Raw genomic sequence first — 13300 nt, 5'->3', positions numbered from 1 at the left:
AGAAGTTATCACATGGAGATGCTCGAGTACGTTTTTAAAGAATTTATCCTTCGGGGCCTCTGGAGTGTGGAGTTCCGGAGTTTGGAGGTAAGGCCTGGGTGAGGCTGTGTGGGTGTGGTTTAGGCCTAGCTCGGGGTCTCCGAGTGTAGAGGTGGGGCCCTGGGGCGGGGTGTAGGGGCGGGGATCGGGCTCTGCTCGGCAGGAGGGAGGCTCCGAGGGCAGAGAATTAGGCCCCGGGAGCCCAACAGACTCCCTGGTGCCTAAGTGGACAGGACAAGCACTGGCCCCGTTCCCTTCGCGCCCCTCCCCCACCATCTCCCCCAGGGTCTCCCTCATCCCCTTTGGACCCCTAACCGTGTGTGGGCGCCGCTGGGTGTCGGAACTCCTCCCCTCCCCCAGCCACCCCTCAGGGGTGCCGGTCCTGTAGGCCCGGCCTTTGCTTTTGCTTGCCCTTCCCTCCCTCCCGCTCCCTCAGGACCCGCATGGCTGGAGGGGCCTTGGTGGGCAGAGGATCAGGCCCGGGATCTCAGCAGCTTCCTGGGGGCCCAAGTGGGCAGGGGAAAGCTGGCCACGCTCCCTTTTGATCCTCTGCCCTCCCAATGGTTTCCCAGTTTCCCCCTTCGGGCGTGGGATCCCTTCCCCTCCCCCAACCGCCCCTCAGGGACGCCAGTCCCGTCCCGCCTCCACTTCTCCTCCCCCTTCACTCCTCCCACGCCCCACGTCCTACCCGGTCGCTGGGGGTTCCTCCCGTGTCCTTAGGTGTCCGTGGTCCCCCACCGGGGCCTGGCAGGTGCCCTAGTTGTGAGGAGACGCGAATTCCACGTCCTCCTAGTCCGCCATCTTGACTCCGCCCCTACATGTTAGTTTCTAAGAGAGTAAATCCTAAAAGTTCTCATCACAAGAAAAAATTTTTTTCTATTTAATTTTGTATCTATATGAGATGATAGACGTTCACTAAACTTACTGTGATAATCACTTCATGATATATGTAAGTCAAATCATTATGCTGTACACCTTAAACTTTTTCAGCGCTGTATGTAAATGATATTTCAACAAAACTGCAAGAAAAATTCGTGAATAAATAAATAAGGGAATGGAGGCAGTAAGTCCAACTGATTGCAGTTGAGAAGTCCAGTATTTTATCTTTCAATCTACTCTTTGAAAAGGATATTGGATAATATGTATGTCTTCACTGGGTTTATTATTTTTTTTGAGATGCACATTTTTCTCCTCTAACCTATAAACGTATTAAATACTACTCAAGGATTTTCTAACGTTAAACCTTTTGAAAAATAGGAATAAACTCGCTTGGTCTGGAAAAGCAACTCTTTTTGCATTCTCTAGGAGCTGTTCCCCAGCCGAAAGGCAAAAAGAGCTTCTTCCCCATGCATATGGTGACCTGCCATACTAAAGGAAACATTTTTCTTTTTAAAGCTTTTTTAAACCGTTTTTTTCTTAATTTCTATTTTTTTCTTGTTTTCTTTTAATTTGTATTAATTTATTTGTTTTTGTATTTTGGCCGTCCGGCGTGGCATGCAGGATGGTTCCCCAACCAGGGATTGAACCCGGGCCTCTGCACTGAAAGCACCAAATCCCAACCACTAGGCTACCAGGGAACTCCCTAAAGAAGACATTTCTTATTCCAGTTCTCATCTTCTTTTTATTCTAGTAAGAATCAGATGGGATAGTATCATTCTTTTTTTTTTTTTTTTTTGGCTGTGTTGGGTCTTCGTTGCTGCAGGCGGGCTTTCTCTAGTTGTGGTGAGCAGGGGCTACTCTTCGTTGTGGTCCGCAGGCTTCTCATTGCAGTGGCTTCTTTTGCACGGGCTCTAGGCTCACAGGCTTCAGTAGTTGTGGCACATGGGCTCTAGAGCACAGGCTCAGTAGTTGTGGCACATGGGCTTAATTGCTTCGTGGCATGTGGGATCTTCCTGGACCAGGAATCGAACCTGTGTCCCCTGCATCGGCAGGCGGATTCTTAACCACTGCGCCACCAGGTAAGTCCCAACTACATTTTCTTTAATTTGCTTTTTTTTATATTAGAAAAAGAGAGAGAGAGAAGATTTCCAACTAAACTGGATATCAAGAGTTCTATGTTTTAGAACTTTAGGGTTCAGTTTATCATGCTTTCAAAAGTTTGTGCAAGGCATACAACAAAGGCCCTGTTTCCGAGTGGGCCTAGCAATTTACCCTAGGGGCAAAAAAAGAAAAAAAAATACCCTCCATTATTGCTTTTATTAGCCCCTGAATATTAGCCCCCATTTTTAACTTTATACTGTGTGGGCTCAGGCAACCTTATTAGTTTCCTTTAGTATGTTTAATTAATACTGCCTGAGCAGCAGATTTATGTGCCCTGTCTTATAATACCAGGCAGGGGAAGCATTCCCTAGTGAGACATAATGCCTTTCCTGATAGGGATAGAATAGGATAGTTATACAGGTAGTTGTAGAAGTCCCAATAGGGGACTATACATAGAGAGGGAAACCTAGGAAACTTTGGGAGACCACTGTAAGTTAATGATCACTCAAGAAAGCTACTGGAACGTTGTGGAACGAAGCAGCCTTGCTTAACTATAAAGCCATAAATAAAAGCACAACATATGCCCCGGGCCATTAGGTGGAAGAAAAATGTCACCACCTTTCTACTGATAATCCTAGTTTGACCTCATAGGGTAAGACACTCTCCAGCCTGATATGAAGGAGGAACTAGTGATGTAAGCCTCATGTCTACTCGAAGAAGGTGATATTTTCCCCTCCCCCTTTCCTTTGACTATAAAATTGTAGCCCACTTAATCCTCAGGGCAGAGCTCTCTCACCTGCCCGCTTGCATCTCTTACCAGTGTCCTATATTAATAAATCTACTTCTTGCCTATCAAAAACAAAAAGGAGAATTTATCCTTCATTATCATTTGACATTTTCCATAGAACTTCAAAATAAAATTGATGAGCACTATAGTGAACACTCTATGAGGTTAGAAACTGTGTTTGGTTTTGCTCGTCTTTGATCCCCACAGTGTCTGGAACACATTAAACATTCAGTAAACATGTATTGAACGGATGAATCAACACCTTATCAGTTTGGGTAGCAAAGAATCTGAGGTTACTAATGGTGTCTTTCACAAAATTATATAATTAAAATTTGGGTGATTCAAGTGAAATATTCCCATTAGTTCACATTTTAAATTTAGAAATGCTTTATCATTTCTAAATTGTTTTGTAATTAGTATTGACTCCCAAACCTTTAGCAATGTTTCCTTCTCTATTTTCCCCCAGCCGTTTCATTAAGTGGTTAATGATCTACAATCAAACATATAAATGCACCAGGAAAGCTGAAAACATAAAAAAACCCTGGGGACCTTTTTATAAAGAATTCATTTTTTAAAAAAATGCAATTAACCAATTTCTAGTTTATCTGTTCTGTGAGTTATTTTTTTCTATATTAGGTTTTGGTTTTTATTTTAGTGTGGCACATCTGTTATATATATATATATATACACGCATATGTATATATATACACATATATACACATATGTATATATATACATATATAGTGAACTCTGATCTTATTTTTAAAAAATTTTTAAACCAAATTTCATAGAATTTCTCATAGTTCCCCAGAGATGCTGAAATTTTAGTCTCAGAATATGACCAGTTAACAAATTCATTTCCAGAAGTTCATGTGTTAGAATTACATTCTTAAAAGAGATAAGTGTATCATAATTTCCCAAAGCAATACGTCAGCTACAGCTTAAAGACAAACAATCCAAAAACTAGAAGATATCTCTGAAGTGCCAAGGACATTAAGGAGCCTAAATGTGGAAGAAGGGCAGGCCCTGAGCACTGTGGAAACTCATCTGGCTCTGAAAATGGGCTGCAGCTCCATCCAGGTGTCCCTGCTCAGCTGAGAGCCCTTGGATAAGCCACAGTCCTCACTAAGCCTAAACTCTCTTATAATTTAAAATGGAAATAACTCTCAATGCAGAGCGTTTTGTGAACACTGAATGAGACAATGTGTATTAAAGCACACCATGGAGTTATACTTCTTACCTCTACGTATATAAATGTAAGTTTTGTTGCCATTATTATTATTTTATTCAAACTCCCTAACTATTAAATAAACTGAGGAATAATCACAGTGGGATGATTTTTTTTTAATAGCATTTAACAGCATACATCCATTTCTCTGTTGCATCAAACTCAAGTCTGCTAGTGCCTAATTATTTTCTAAAAGGTTGGTATCCTGGAGTGAGACTACACGTTCTATCACTAGTATTTAAACCCTAAGGAGTTAGGATTTTATTTCAAGCAGTTTTGTTTTGTTTTTTTAAAGTCACTGGATTTAAACTCCAATAATACCAAAGAGTTAAGGCAATCTAATAGTTCTCAATTTTAGGAATTTCTTAACTCCTGGGAAAGTTTGGGTTGGGGACAATGTGATACTCTTGGAGAAACAGTTAGGAGGTTTGAAAGTCTCCCAAAGTTTAAGATAGGTAAATACTTCTACTATTTTTCAGAAATCTGCCAAAGAAATATGAACTTATTTTTAAAAATCCAGTAACTATTTCCATCACATTAGAGGAGAAATAGCAAAAATATAAGCAAATCAAACATATAAGGAAATATGCAAACAATTACTTAAAGAATCTAAATCAGGCCACATTGGTGGTTTTTCATTTATTCACCCACATAAAGTACATTTAATGCAGTGTTTCTTAAACTTTGGGGTAGGGAGGGCGGAAGGTATGATTTCTGGTTTTGCAAATCCTATGAAAATTAAAAGTCTGCTTCACCTGGATGACTCCTTATAACCAAGAGTTAACATATAAATAAAATTATTCCAAGTTTTCCCAGAGAAAACGAGTGGGATAATTGAAACCTCACAAAGGGGGTGTAGCCACGAGGAATGCAGAAACCTGGCTGTGGCCATGAGGACCATATTCATGTTGTGACCAGATAGACTGACTTTATATATGGCATCTACAGTAGGTATGGAAGTAAATAAGCACTGAAGAATTTCCACATACAGTATTTTGAAAAAATGAACATTGTATTTTGAGGTGCTCTATTACATTAATCAGCTTTTCAAAACAAATGGTGATTTAAATTCATGTTCACTGTTAAAAGGAAAAATAACCAAAACAATAATAACAAATCAAATCATGGTCCATCATACTCAAAACTGTAAGACTCAGGTTGACAACTGAAAAAAAACTGCCCAAGCAGAGACTTTTTTAAAATTCTTAAGCATGAAGCCAGTTTCAGCAAAACAACATCACCCGTCATGTTAAAGTTGTTAGGACCACTTGAATTGATTACATGAATTGGTGGCATTTACTATACATTTCGTTTGGTCTTCTGTATAATAGCTTTGTATGAAGGAGTTCATATTTACTTTCAAGTTTGCGGGTGTAGACCTACGTACAAATAGATGATATTAGAACATGTGTTTTTGAGTCAACACCGGAGACTCATTTTTTTAACCTTTAAAAAGTGTACTTCTATTACTTCATTCTGAAAAATACTAGATGTTGTGCCTGGCTCCAGGGATACAAAGATGTAAAACATCTGGAAAGACCCTTCTCTGGAGGCATGTGTCATCCGTGGTGGAGGAGGAAAACACATATAAACACATCCATGTAAAGTATGAGGGTGTGTGAAAACAAGTGGGCATCAAGAAAAGAGAGAGACTAAAAATCTACTTTTTTCTATTTTGGAGCAACTAAATGAACAAAATATATTACCTTTTTTCCCCCAAGCTATTAACAAGCATACTGCAGGATAACTTTCCCAATCATCGTCTGTTTTACTAGAGAACTAAAGTGAAAATTGCAATCTGTCTGCTGTAGAACATACTGGAGCAGGATCTCAAACTGATTACAGACTTGTCGAATTGTATCAGCATCGATTTCTAGCACAGGGCCCTGCGGCGTATCAGTGTGGTGCCACGTCTTAAATGCAGCGCTCAGGCTCTTGAACTGGATCCTGGGACAAACCCATGTGAGCTTTTGAGCATCACTTTTATTACAATCAGGTTGCTGTTTGGACCCTTCAGAGGTTTCTGCAGAACCATTTTAGGGGTGGCGGTGGAGGAGGGTACTTGTAGGATCCTGAGTTTCTTCACTGAGCTAAAATACTGTCAGGGATATAAAGATCACTGAACAACAGCCTATGTTAAAAACTGTATTCCTAATCTTACAAAGGCATCTACTGAGACGAAAAGTAATTCTATGAGATCACGCATTAATGTTTGCATTACCAGAAAAGGATAGGAAATACACATTTTAGACCAAAATGAAAAAAGCTTTCCAGAGTAGGATGGTATGAGTAAGTCATACTCTTGGGAACCGTTGCTTAAGAGAAATTTTGTTCATTCATTCATTAATACATAGTCACTGAATTCCTACTATGTGTCAGGCACTGTAGTTAGCCATGTGACATGGCATTAGCTGATCATTACTATGAGTACATTTAAAAAAAAGGAAAATCCTAAAACCAAAATGAGGTACTTTTTAATTTACAGAAATCACTTGCTGCTTCCTAAATAAATTAAACGATGCACAAGCTTCACCAGGTTCTACTCTGACAAATGTAGTAATCAAGGTGGCTAGGCAAACAACACTATTATGAAGCACTGCCGTTTCACCCGAGTCACGCAGGAAATATCTTTCCTTTGATCTTTACCCGCACTTACTGATAGAACTCCTCTGTCCAGTGGATAGGTCAGACACCTCTACCGCTGCACAAATATCATTCAAGAGAAAACACTATCGCCCAACTTGATTCCGTGGAAATTGGTTTTGTACAATAGAAGCCTTTTTGTTCAGACTACTGTGGCCTCCTATGGTGTAACTTTCTTTACACAGTTAATAGACTGTTAATAGAGATGGATTTTGAATTTCCCACATATGCACAAAAGGCTCATTACCATTTACATTCGTGCCTGGCTAACTAAAACGAGCAGGGGCTACCGCAAATCATTAAAGCCGAAAAACGAAATGGAACCGAGGTAAGGAAAGCCTGTTTTCTTTTTTTTTTATTTATTTTCGGTACGCGGGCCTCTCACTGTTGTGGCCTCTCCCGTTGCGGCGCACAGGCTCCGGACGCGCAGGCTCAGCGGCCATGGCTCACGGGCCCAGCCGCTTCTTGACATGTGGGGTCTTCCCGGACCGGGGCACGAACCTATGTCCCCCGCATTGGCAGGCGGACTCTCAACCACTGCGCCACCAGGGAAGCCCGAAAGCCTGTTTTCTTAAAGCTCATTTAGTATGGATTAACGTTAATTATAACAGGATAGCCCAACCTATAAAGAAAAACTGTGCTTTGTTTCTAGATGTTCAGAAATGTAGATAGGCTCCTGGCTTAATTTTAAAGTTCATTTTAACATCTGGACATTGGGATGCTAGTTTGTCAAACATTCATTTCTAAAAAATAAGTCTGAACTTGAAACGTTGATTCTAATTAGAAATGAAACAAATAGTTTTCAGGCAAGAGAATAAGAAATAATGGAGGTAAAGGAAGGGATATAGAAAAACCATGTGTACTTAATTTCTCCACCTGAAAGCACTGAAATTCTTACTCACCCTCAGTGGGTCCAGAGGCCACCCTAACCCCCATACCCCACCTCCCATGGATTTGGAGATGCTGCCGCTTCCACATCCCTTCTGTTCTCCCCGTACAAGCCCCATGCTCCTGGTCTCCTCAACTTTTCTGGTTTCCCTCTTTCTCCTTACCCACGTGTGAGAGTATACCTTCCTCTGGATGTGTGGGAGTAAGTGGGAAAGAGAGAAAGTCTCCACCATGACTCTGGGAATTACTGGGAAGGACACACCAATTGACATCCTACCTCCTCCTCCCTTTCTTCTTCTTCTTTTTTTTTTTTTTTTGTGGTACGCGGGCCTCTCACTGTTGTGGCCTCTCCCGTTGCGGAGCACAGGCTCCGGACGCGCAGGCTCAGCGTCCATGGCTCACGGGCCCAGTCGCTCCACGGCATGTGGGATCTTCCCGGACCGGGGCACGAACTCGTGTCCCCTGCATCGGCAGGTGGACTCTCAACCACTGCGCCACCAGGGAAGCCCTGCCTCCCTTTCTTAGGACCTCTTCTCACCCACGATGCCCTCGAGTCCAGCAACGTATATTCCAATCCTCTTAAACTCTAATCCCAGCCTCAGCTCCTGGGCCCAACGGCCACACATCTGGGAAGCCCCTCTCCAAGCTCCAGACAGAAGATGGAGATGTGTTCCAGCTCCTCGTGTTGGGAACAGTAGGACTGAGATTCATAAACATAAGGTTGTCTTTTACTGTTAGAAGGCTCCTTCACACAAAAGCAGTTGCCCTTGGATAAGATTCACTTGGAATTTGTAAACTCTTTCTTTTTGGCACTATTCCTACAGTTTTGTCTGCATTGCTTGCAGTGAGTAGCAAAAAAAGAATGTACGGAGGAGTCAGATAAATGTAGGTGAATCTGACATTTCAATGTATTAAGACATCAAATTGACCATGTAGGATGAAAGGGTCCCAAGGGGTAACTGTAACTTGCTGGTGTCACAGTCCTAAATCCAGATTCTGGATTATAACCAAGTTCCTAATGTCATCAGTGATGGGACATGCTGCTTCTTCTCTCCAGGCCAGAGACAGGTCCAGGCAAGCGGTGATTGGTCCAGGATACTGAACGGGCATACCCACGTTTATCACAAAACCCATCCGCTATTTTTTATCTTCCTGTATCTTAGAAGGAGTGATGGATGGTTGGAGGAATGATACCTGTAGGCATTTGCCAGGTGAAGCACATTGGCGTTGGTCTCAGTTGTCTTACGTGACTCTTCGTGAGAGACCTGTATGGGGACTCTCTAATCCAGCACGCTAAAATTGACTTTTAATTATGGAAGTATCACTAACACACAATAACTGCACCTGTTTAAAGAACACGATTTGCTAAGTTTTGACATATGCGTGCCCCCATGAAACCATCTTCCCATTCAAAATAGTGAGCATATGTATCAACTCCTGAAGTTTCTTCATGCCCCTTTGCCCAGCACACTCATATTTCCAGCATTATTTCAATGGAAGAAACCGCCTGATTTATTCTCCAAAATGTACCACAGTCTCAGGTCAATTCCATATGACATTACCTTCCATTGAAGTATCTAGAACTCAAGTTTCTAACTGTCCAAAGCTCAAAATGGTTTGGCTTATTCCATTAAAGAGATGTGTTCCTGCGTGTCCGTGAGTGTTCACATAATCAGGTACACACCCTTACATCTTAATGGAATATGCAGTCGAAATAGTGGTTCTTCCAAAATATGTTACATTTTTTTTTAACTAAAGCAAAATTTTGGAAAGATTTCTTCTCACTGAGATGTCTTTTCTTTTCACCATATGGAACCACCCTTTCTGGCACATTTTAGTTACAGATTTAGAAACACGATTATTTGAGCTTCAATTAGCCATTCAGATTATTATGCAAAACAGTCAACTTCGTGGGATTGGAAGGACACAAATGGGGGCCAAACAATTAGCTCTTGTCACTCTTGCTGTGTGAAAATTGAATGGTAACACTCACAACAGGGGTGTCAGGCTCTGTGAACTGGTAGCATGGATGCTGCTAACCAGGCAGTTCCTGGACACCACACAGAAACCAGGCTCCCCGGAGGTTAAAATGATCCAACCAATCCCTTCGCAAATCATTGTTTTCTGGGTAGCGTCTTTCTACAAACCATACAACTATGGTTTAAAAAAAGAGAAGTTTCTGTCTTTTCATATTTCTAAGAGTGACTTGTTTCCTGCATACCAGGTAGCATGACCTTAGCTGAAAGAAAAGACTATTTAGTAAGAGAAAAAACCACTGTGGTTCATGTCAGAGGCCACTAGCTTTATGAAGAAACCTCTTCCCTTGCCACGTGGCAACTGGAAGGTGCATCAATCAGTCAATCAATACTTGCTGAGATCCGACGTAGCCACTTTCCTTCACTACTGCAGTTGTCAGATTTATGAAATAAACAGTTTGCTTGAGCCTGAAATGAAATAGTTTCTATTACTACTGCGTATGTACCTCACAGAATACTGGACCCTTCACTTGTTCCATAAATACGTATTGAATTTCTACTATGTTCAAGGCACTATGGGGCATATAAATATAAGTATGACATAATGTGGCTCTCAGGGAGTTTACATCATGGCAGAAATGCATATGGCACTCAAGAGAGCATTTAACTATGGTGGTGATGGAAGAACAGAAATCTGGCAGGAAGTCTGAAGCAACGCCTTTCAAACCTAAGGCAGTTAGGGATAAGCGAGGCAAGGTTTCCATTTTAATTAACAACTTTCTCTTTGTAACCTGATCTGACTTCCATTATTAGACGTGTTAGGTGTCTTTGCTTTTTTGGTCTCTGTGTCTCTTTCCTGAACTAGACTAGAGCCCCTTTGAGGCCATGGACACATTTATCTTTTATGTCCTTGTATCAGCATACAGTAGGTGATCTTGTGTTGCTCAATTAACAGAATACAGTGGAAAATACATCATCTTCAGTACATGACTTTCAGGCCAGCCTCATCATAGTAGACTGCTTTCTAGGGATGGTTTAGAAGCATCCCTACTGTCCTTTCATGAGGGAGAACCTTGTGTAATTTGCTACTTCCACGATGTAGTCCCAATAGGAAAAAGCATTTTTTCTGTTTATAAAATAAATGTAGCTTCATTATATACAGTTTTGCATACATACAGAAAACCATAAAAAAATTGTCCTTTGTACTCTGCTCACTAAGATTATGGCCCATTTTCTTATCTTTTTATGTAATAATATTACATAAGTACTCTGTACATATTTAATATTTTATATTAAATATATACTCTGTACACATTTAATATTTTAATACCACTTGAATATATGTATAATTAATTAATACTTTGATCTAGTAATTTATTCATCTTTCTAATATATTTTTCGTAGAAAAGTCCCATAAACAAAAGGGGCATATTAAGCTTGAGCTCTAAAAGGAGGCTGTTCACTCTTTTTTTTTTTTTTTTTTTGCGGTATGCGGGCCTCTCACTGTTGTGGCCTCTCCCGTTGCGGAGCACAGGCTCTGGACGCGCAGGCTCAGCGGCCATGGCTCACGGACCCAGCCGCTCCGCGGGATGTGGGGATCTTCCCGGACCGGGGCACGAACCCATGTCTCCTGTATCGGCAGGCAGACTCTCAACCACTGCGCCACCAGGGAAGCCCCTGTTCACTCTTAATCTGCTATCAGAGTGTTTTTTTTTTTTTTTTTATCATGTCGTTCAGAATGGAATTGAAGCCAGATTACATACTCTGCTACCAGTTCTATTTTGGGTATAAATCATGTGACACTCATTCAAGATATTCAGCCCCCACTTGACCCCTGGGAGGGGTACCGTTCAACCAAGATGGCAGGACTACCATCTGGGACATTTTCAGTAAAAAGCAAAGGCCAAGCCCCAGATCTCTTATAGGCACAGACCTTTCAGAAGAAATAAAGTTGTTTAGGAAGGCTCCAAAGTGCTTTACTAAAAGAGTTATTAAACAAACAAACAAAATGTTAGAGCATGTCCTTCCCCTGCCACGTCTCAAAGCCCTCCCACAACTTTCCTGCTCCCAGCCTCTTTCTGGAATCATTTCCCTGCACCGTCTGCCTCAGGCATCATCCCCATTGCAATGCCCTTCCTGGTGGCTACTGCCACCTAAGTTAGAGTTGAACACTCCCTCCTTGGCACCCTCATTATTCCCATCCTTGCTTTTCCTACCATGCCATGGACACCTGGACACACCGATTAGATTGTATGTCTTTGTCTCACTCTTCAACAATTGAGTCTTGAAGGGACAATATTGTGACGTTCATTTTTATATTCCTACTGTTCAGCACAGCACTTGTCACACAGAGGTGCACCTCATGTTTGCCGAGTGAGTAGCTAACTGCATGAGGTCCTAAAGGGCGCACAACAGTTGGAAAGGCAGAAGTGGACATGGGGAGCCCACTGCATGATCAGATTCACTGAGCTCTAAGAAGGGTCACTTTACCAATCTTTGGCATGAAGCCTTGCGTTAATACCATGCTGTGGAATCTACACAATTTCCCAATATTTTTCTAAGTAAGAGTCTCCAGAGATGGCCTATTGTGTAGGTACTTAGGCCTGATCATCCCTTTCAATGCAAAGGCTGACATCATTTTTCTAGCCTCTCCTCAAATGCCATTGCCTGATCCTCAGCAGGGGATCCTTCACTCAGACCTACCCTGTTTCCCCCTGAATACTCAAGATTTGAGGAAAACATATAAGACCTCCCTTCTTGCCAACTACAGCTCCCTCTGGACTATTCACTGCTAAACACTGATATTTTCAGAGCAAGTTTCACCAGAAAAAAGAAGCCAAATGAAATTTGCATGCCAAAGATACACATATCATTTTAGGCATGCAAATTATTGTTTTTAGAAGAATAAAAGGCTGTAAATATTTTGAGAAGTGGGCCCCTAGTGCCTCTTAAGTATTCTAAACTACACTGTGTGCTTCATAATTATGTAATATATAGAATACCAGCTGCTTTGAATGGTACTCTGGAGGTTTGGATGATATCAGAAAGCTCTCCTCCCCCAGTGAGAGCCATATTCAAGCAAGCAATACTATAAAGCCAGATCCAATTGACATTGAGTTGCTGGATTTTAACACACTTTAAAACAGACGCTTAGTCTATGTGGTGTGGTTACAGAGGAGCATATTTTTGCCTAAAAAATAGAGTTCTATGAAGTTGTATACCTATAAAGTGTATTAATATTTATTATCTCATTAACATCTGTCTGAAGGGATACATACACAGCTTTACTTTTGGATATATGTGAATATACTCATATGTTACATATTTAAATATGTATATCTTTGCATTCAAAAACACACATGCATTTAGTTAAAAGACAAAACCATAGGGAGAGGAAACTAGATGGCAGAGTAGAAGGACGTGCACTCACTCCCTCTTGCGAGAACACCAGAATCACAACTAGCTGCTTGACAATAATCGACAGGAAGCCACTGGAACTCACCAAAAAAGATACCCTACATCCAAAGACAAAGGAGAAGCCACAATGAGATGGTAGGAGGGGTGCAATCACAGTAAAATCAAATCCCATAACTGCTGGGTGGGTGACTCACAGACTGGAGAACACTTATACCACAGAAGTCCACCCACTGGAGTGAAGGTTCTGAGCCCCACGTCAGGCTTCCCAACCTGGGGGTCTGGCAATGGGAGAAGGAATTCCTAGAGAATCAGAATTGAAGCCTACTGGGAATTGATTGCAGG

General features: G+C 41.5%; 1 pseudogene; it reads left to right on the top strand.

The window, feature by feature from the left end:
* Positions 1-482: 482 nt before the first annotated feature.
* Positions 483-13300, top strand: part of LOC138842308 (anaphase-promoting complex subunit 13 pseudogene) — a 103047-nt pseudogene continuing 90229 nt past the window's right edge.

Source organism: Globicephala melas, chromosome 14 (genome assembly GCF_963455315.2).
Source record: "Globicephala melas chromosome 14, mGloMel1.2, whole genome shotgun sequence".
Taxonomy (NCBI): Eukaryota; Metazoa; Chordata; class Mammalia; order Artiodactyla; family Delphinidae; genus Globicephala; species Globicephala melas.
Note: the sequence above shows the minus strand (reverse complement) of the source record. Positions and strands in the feature narration are given on the sequence as shown.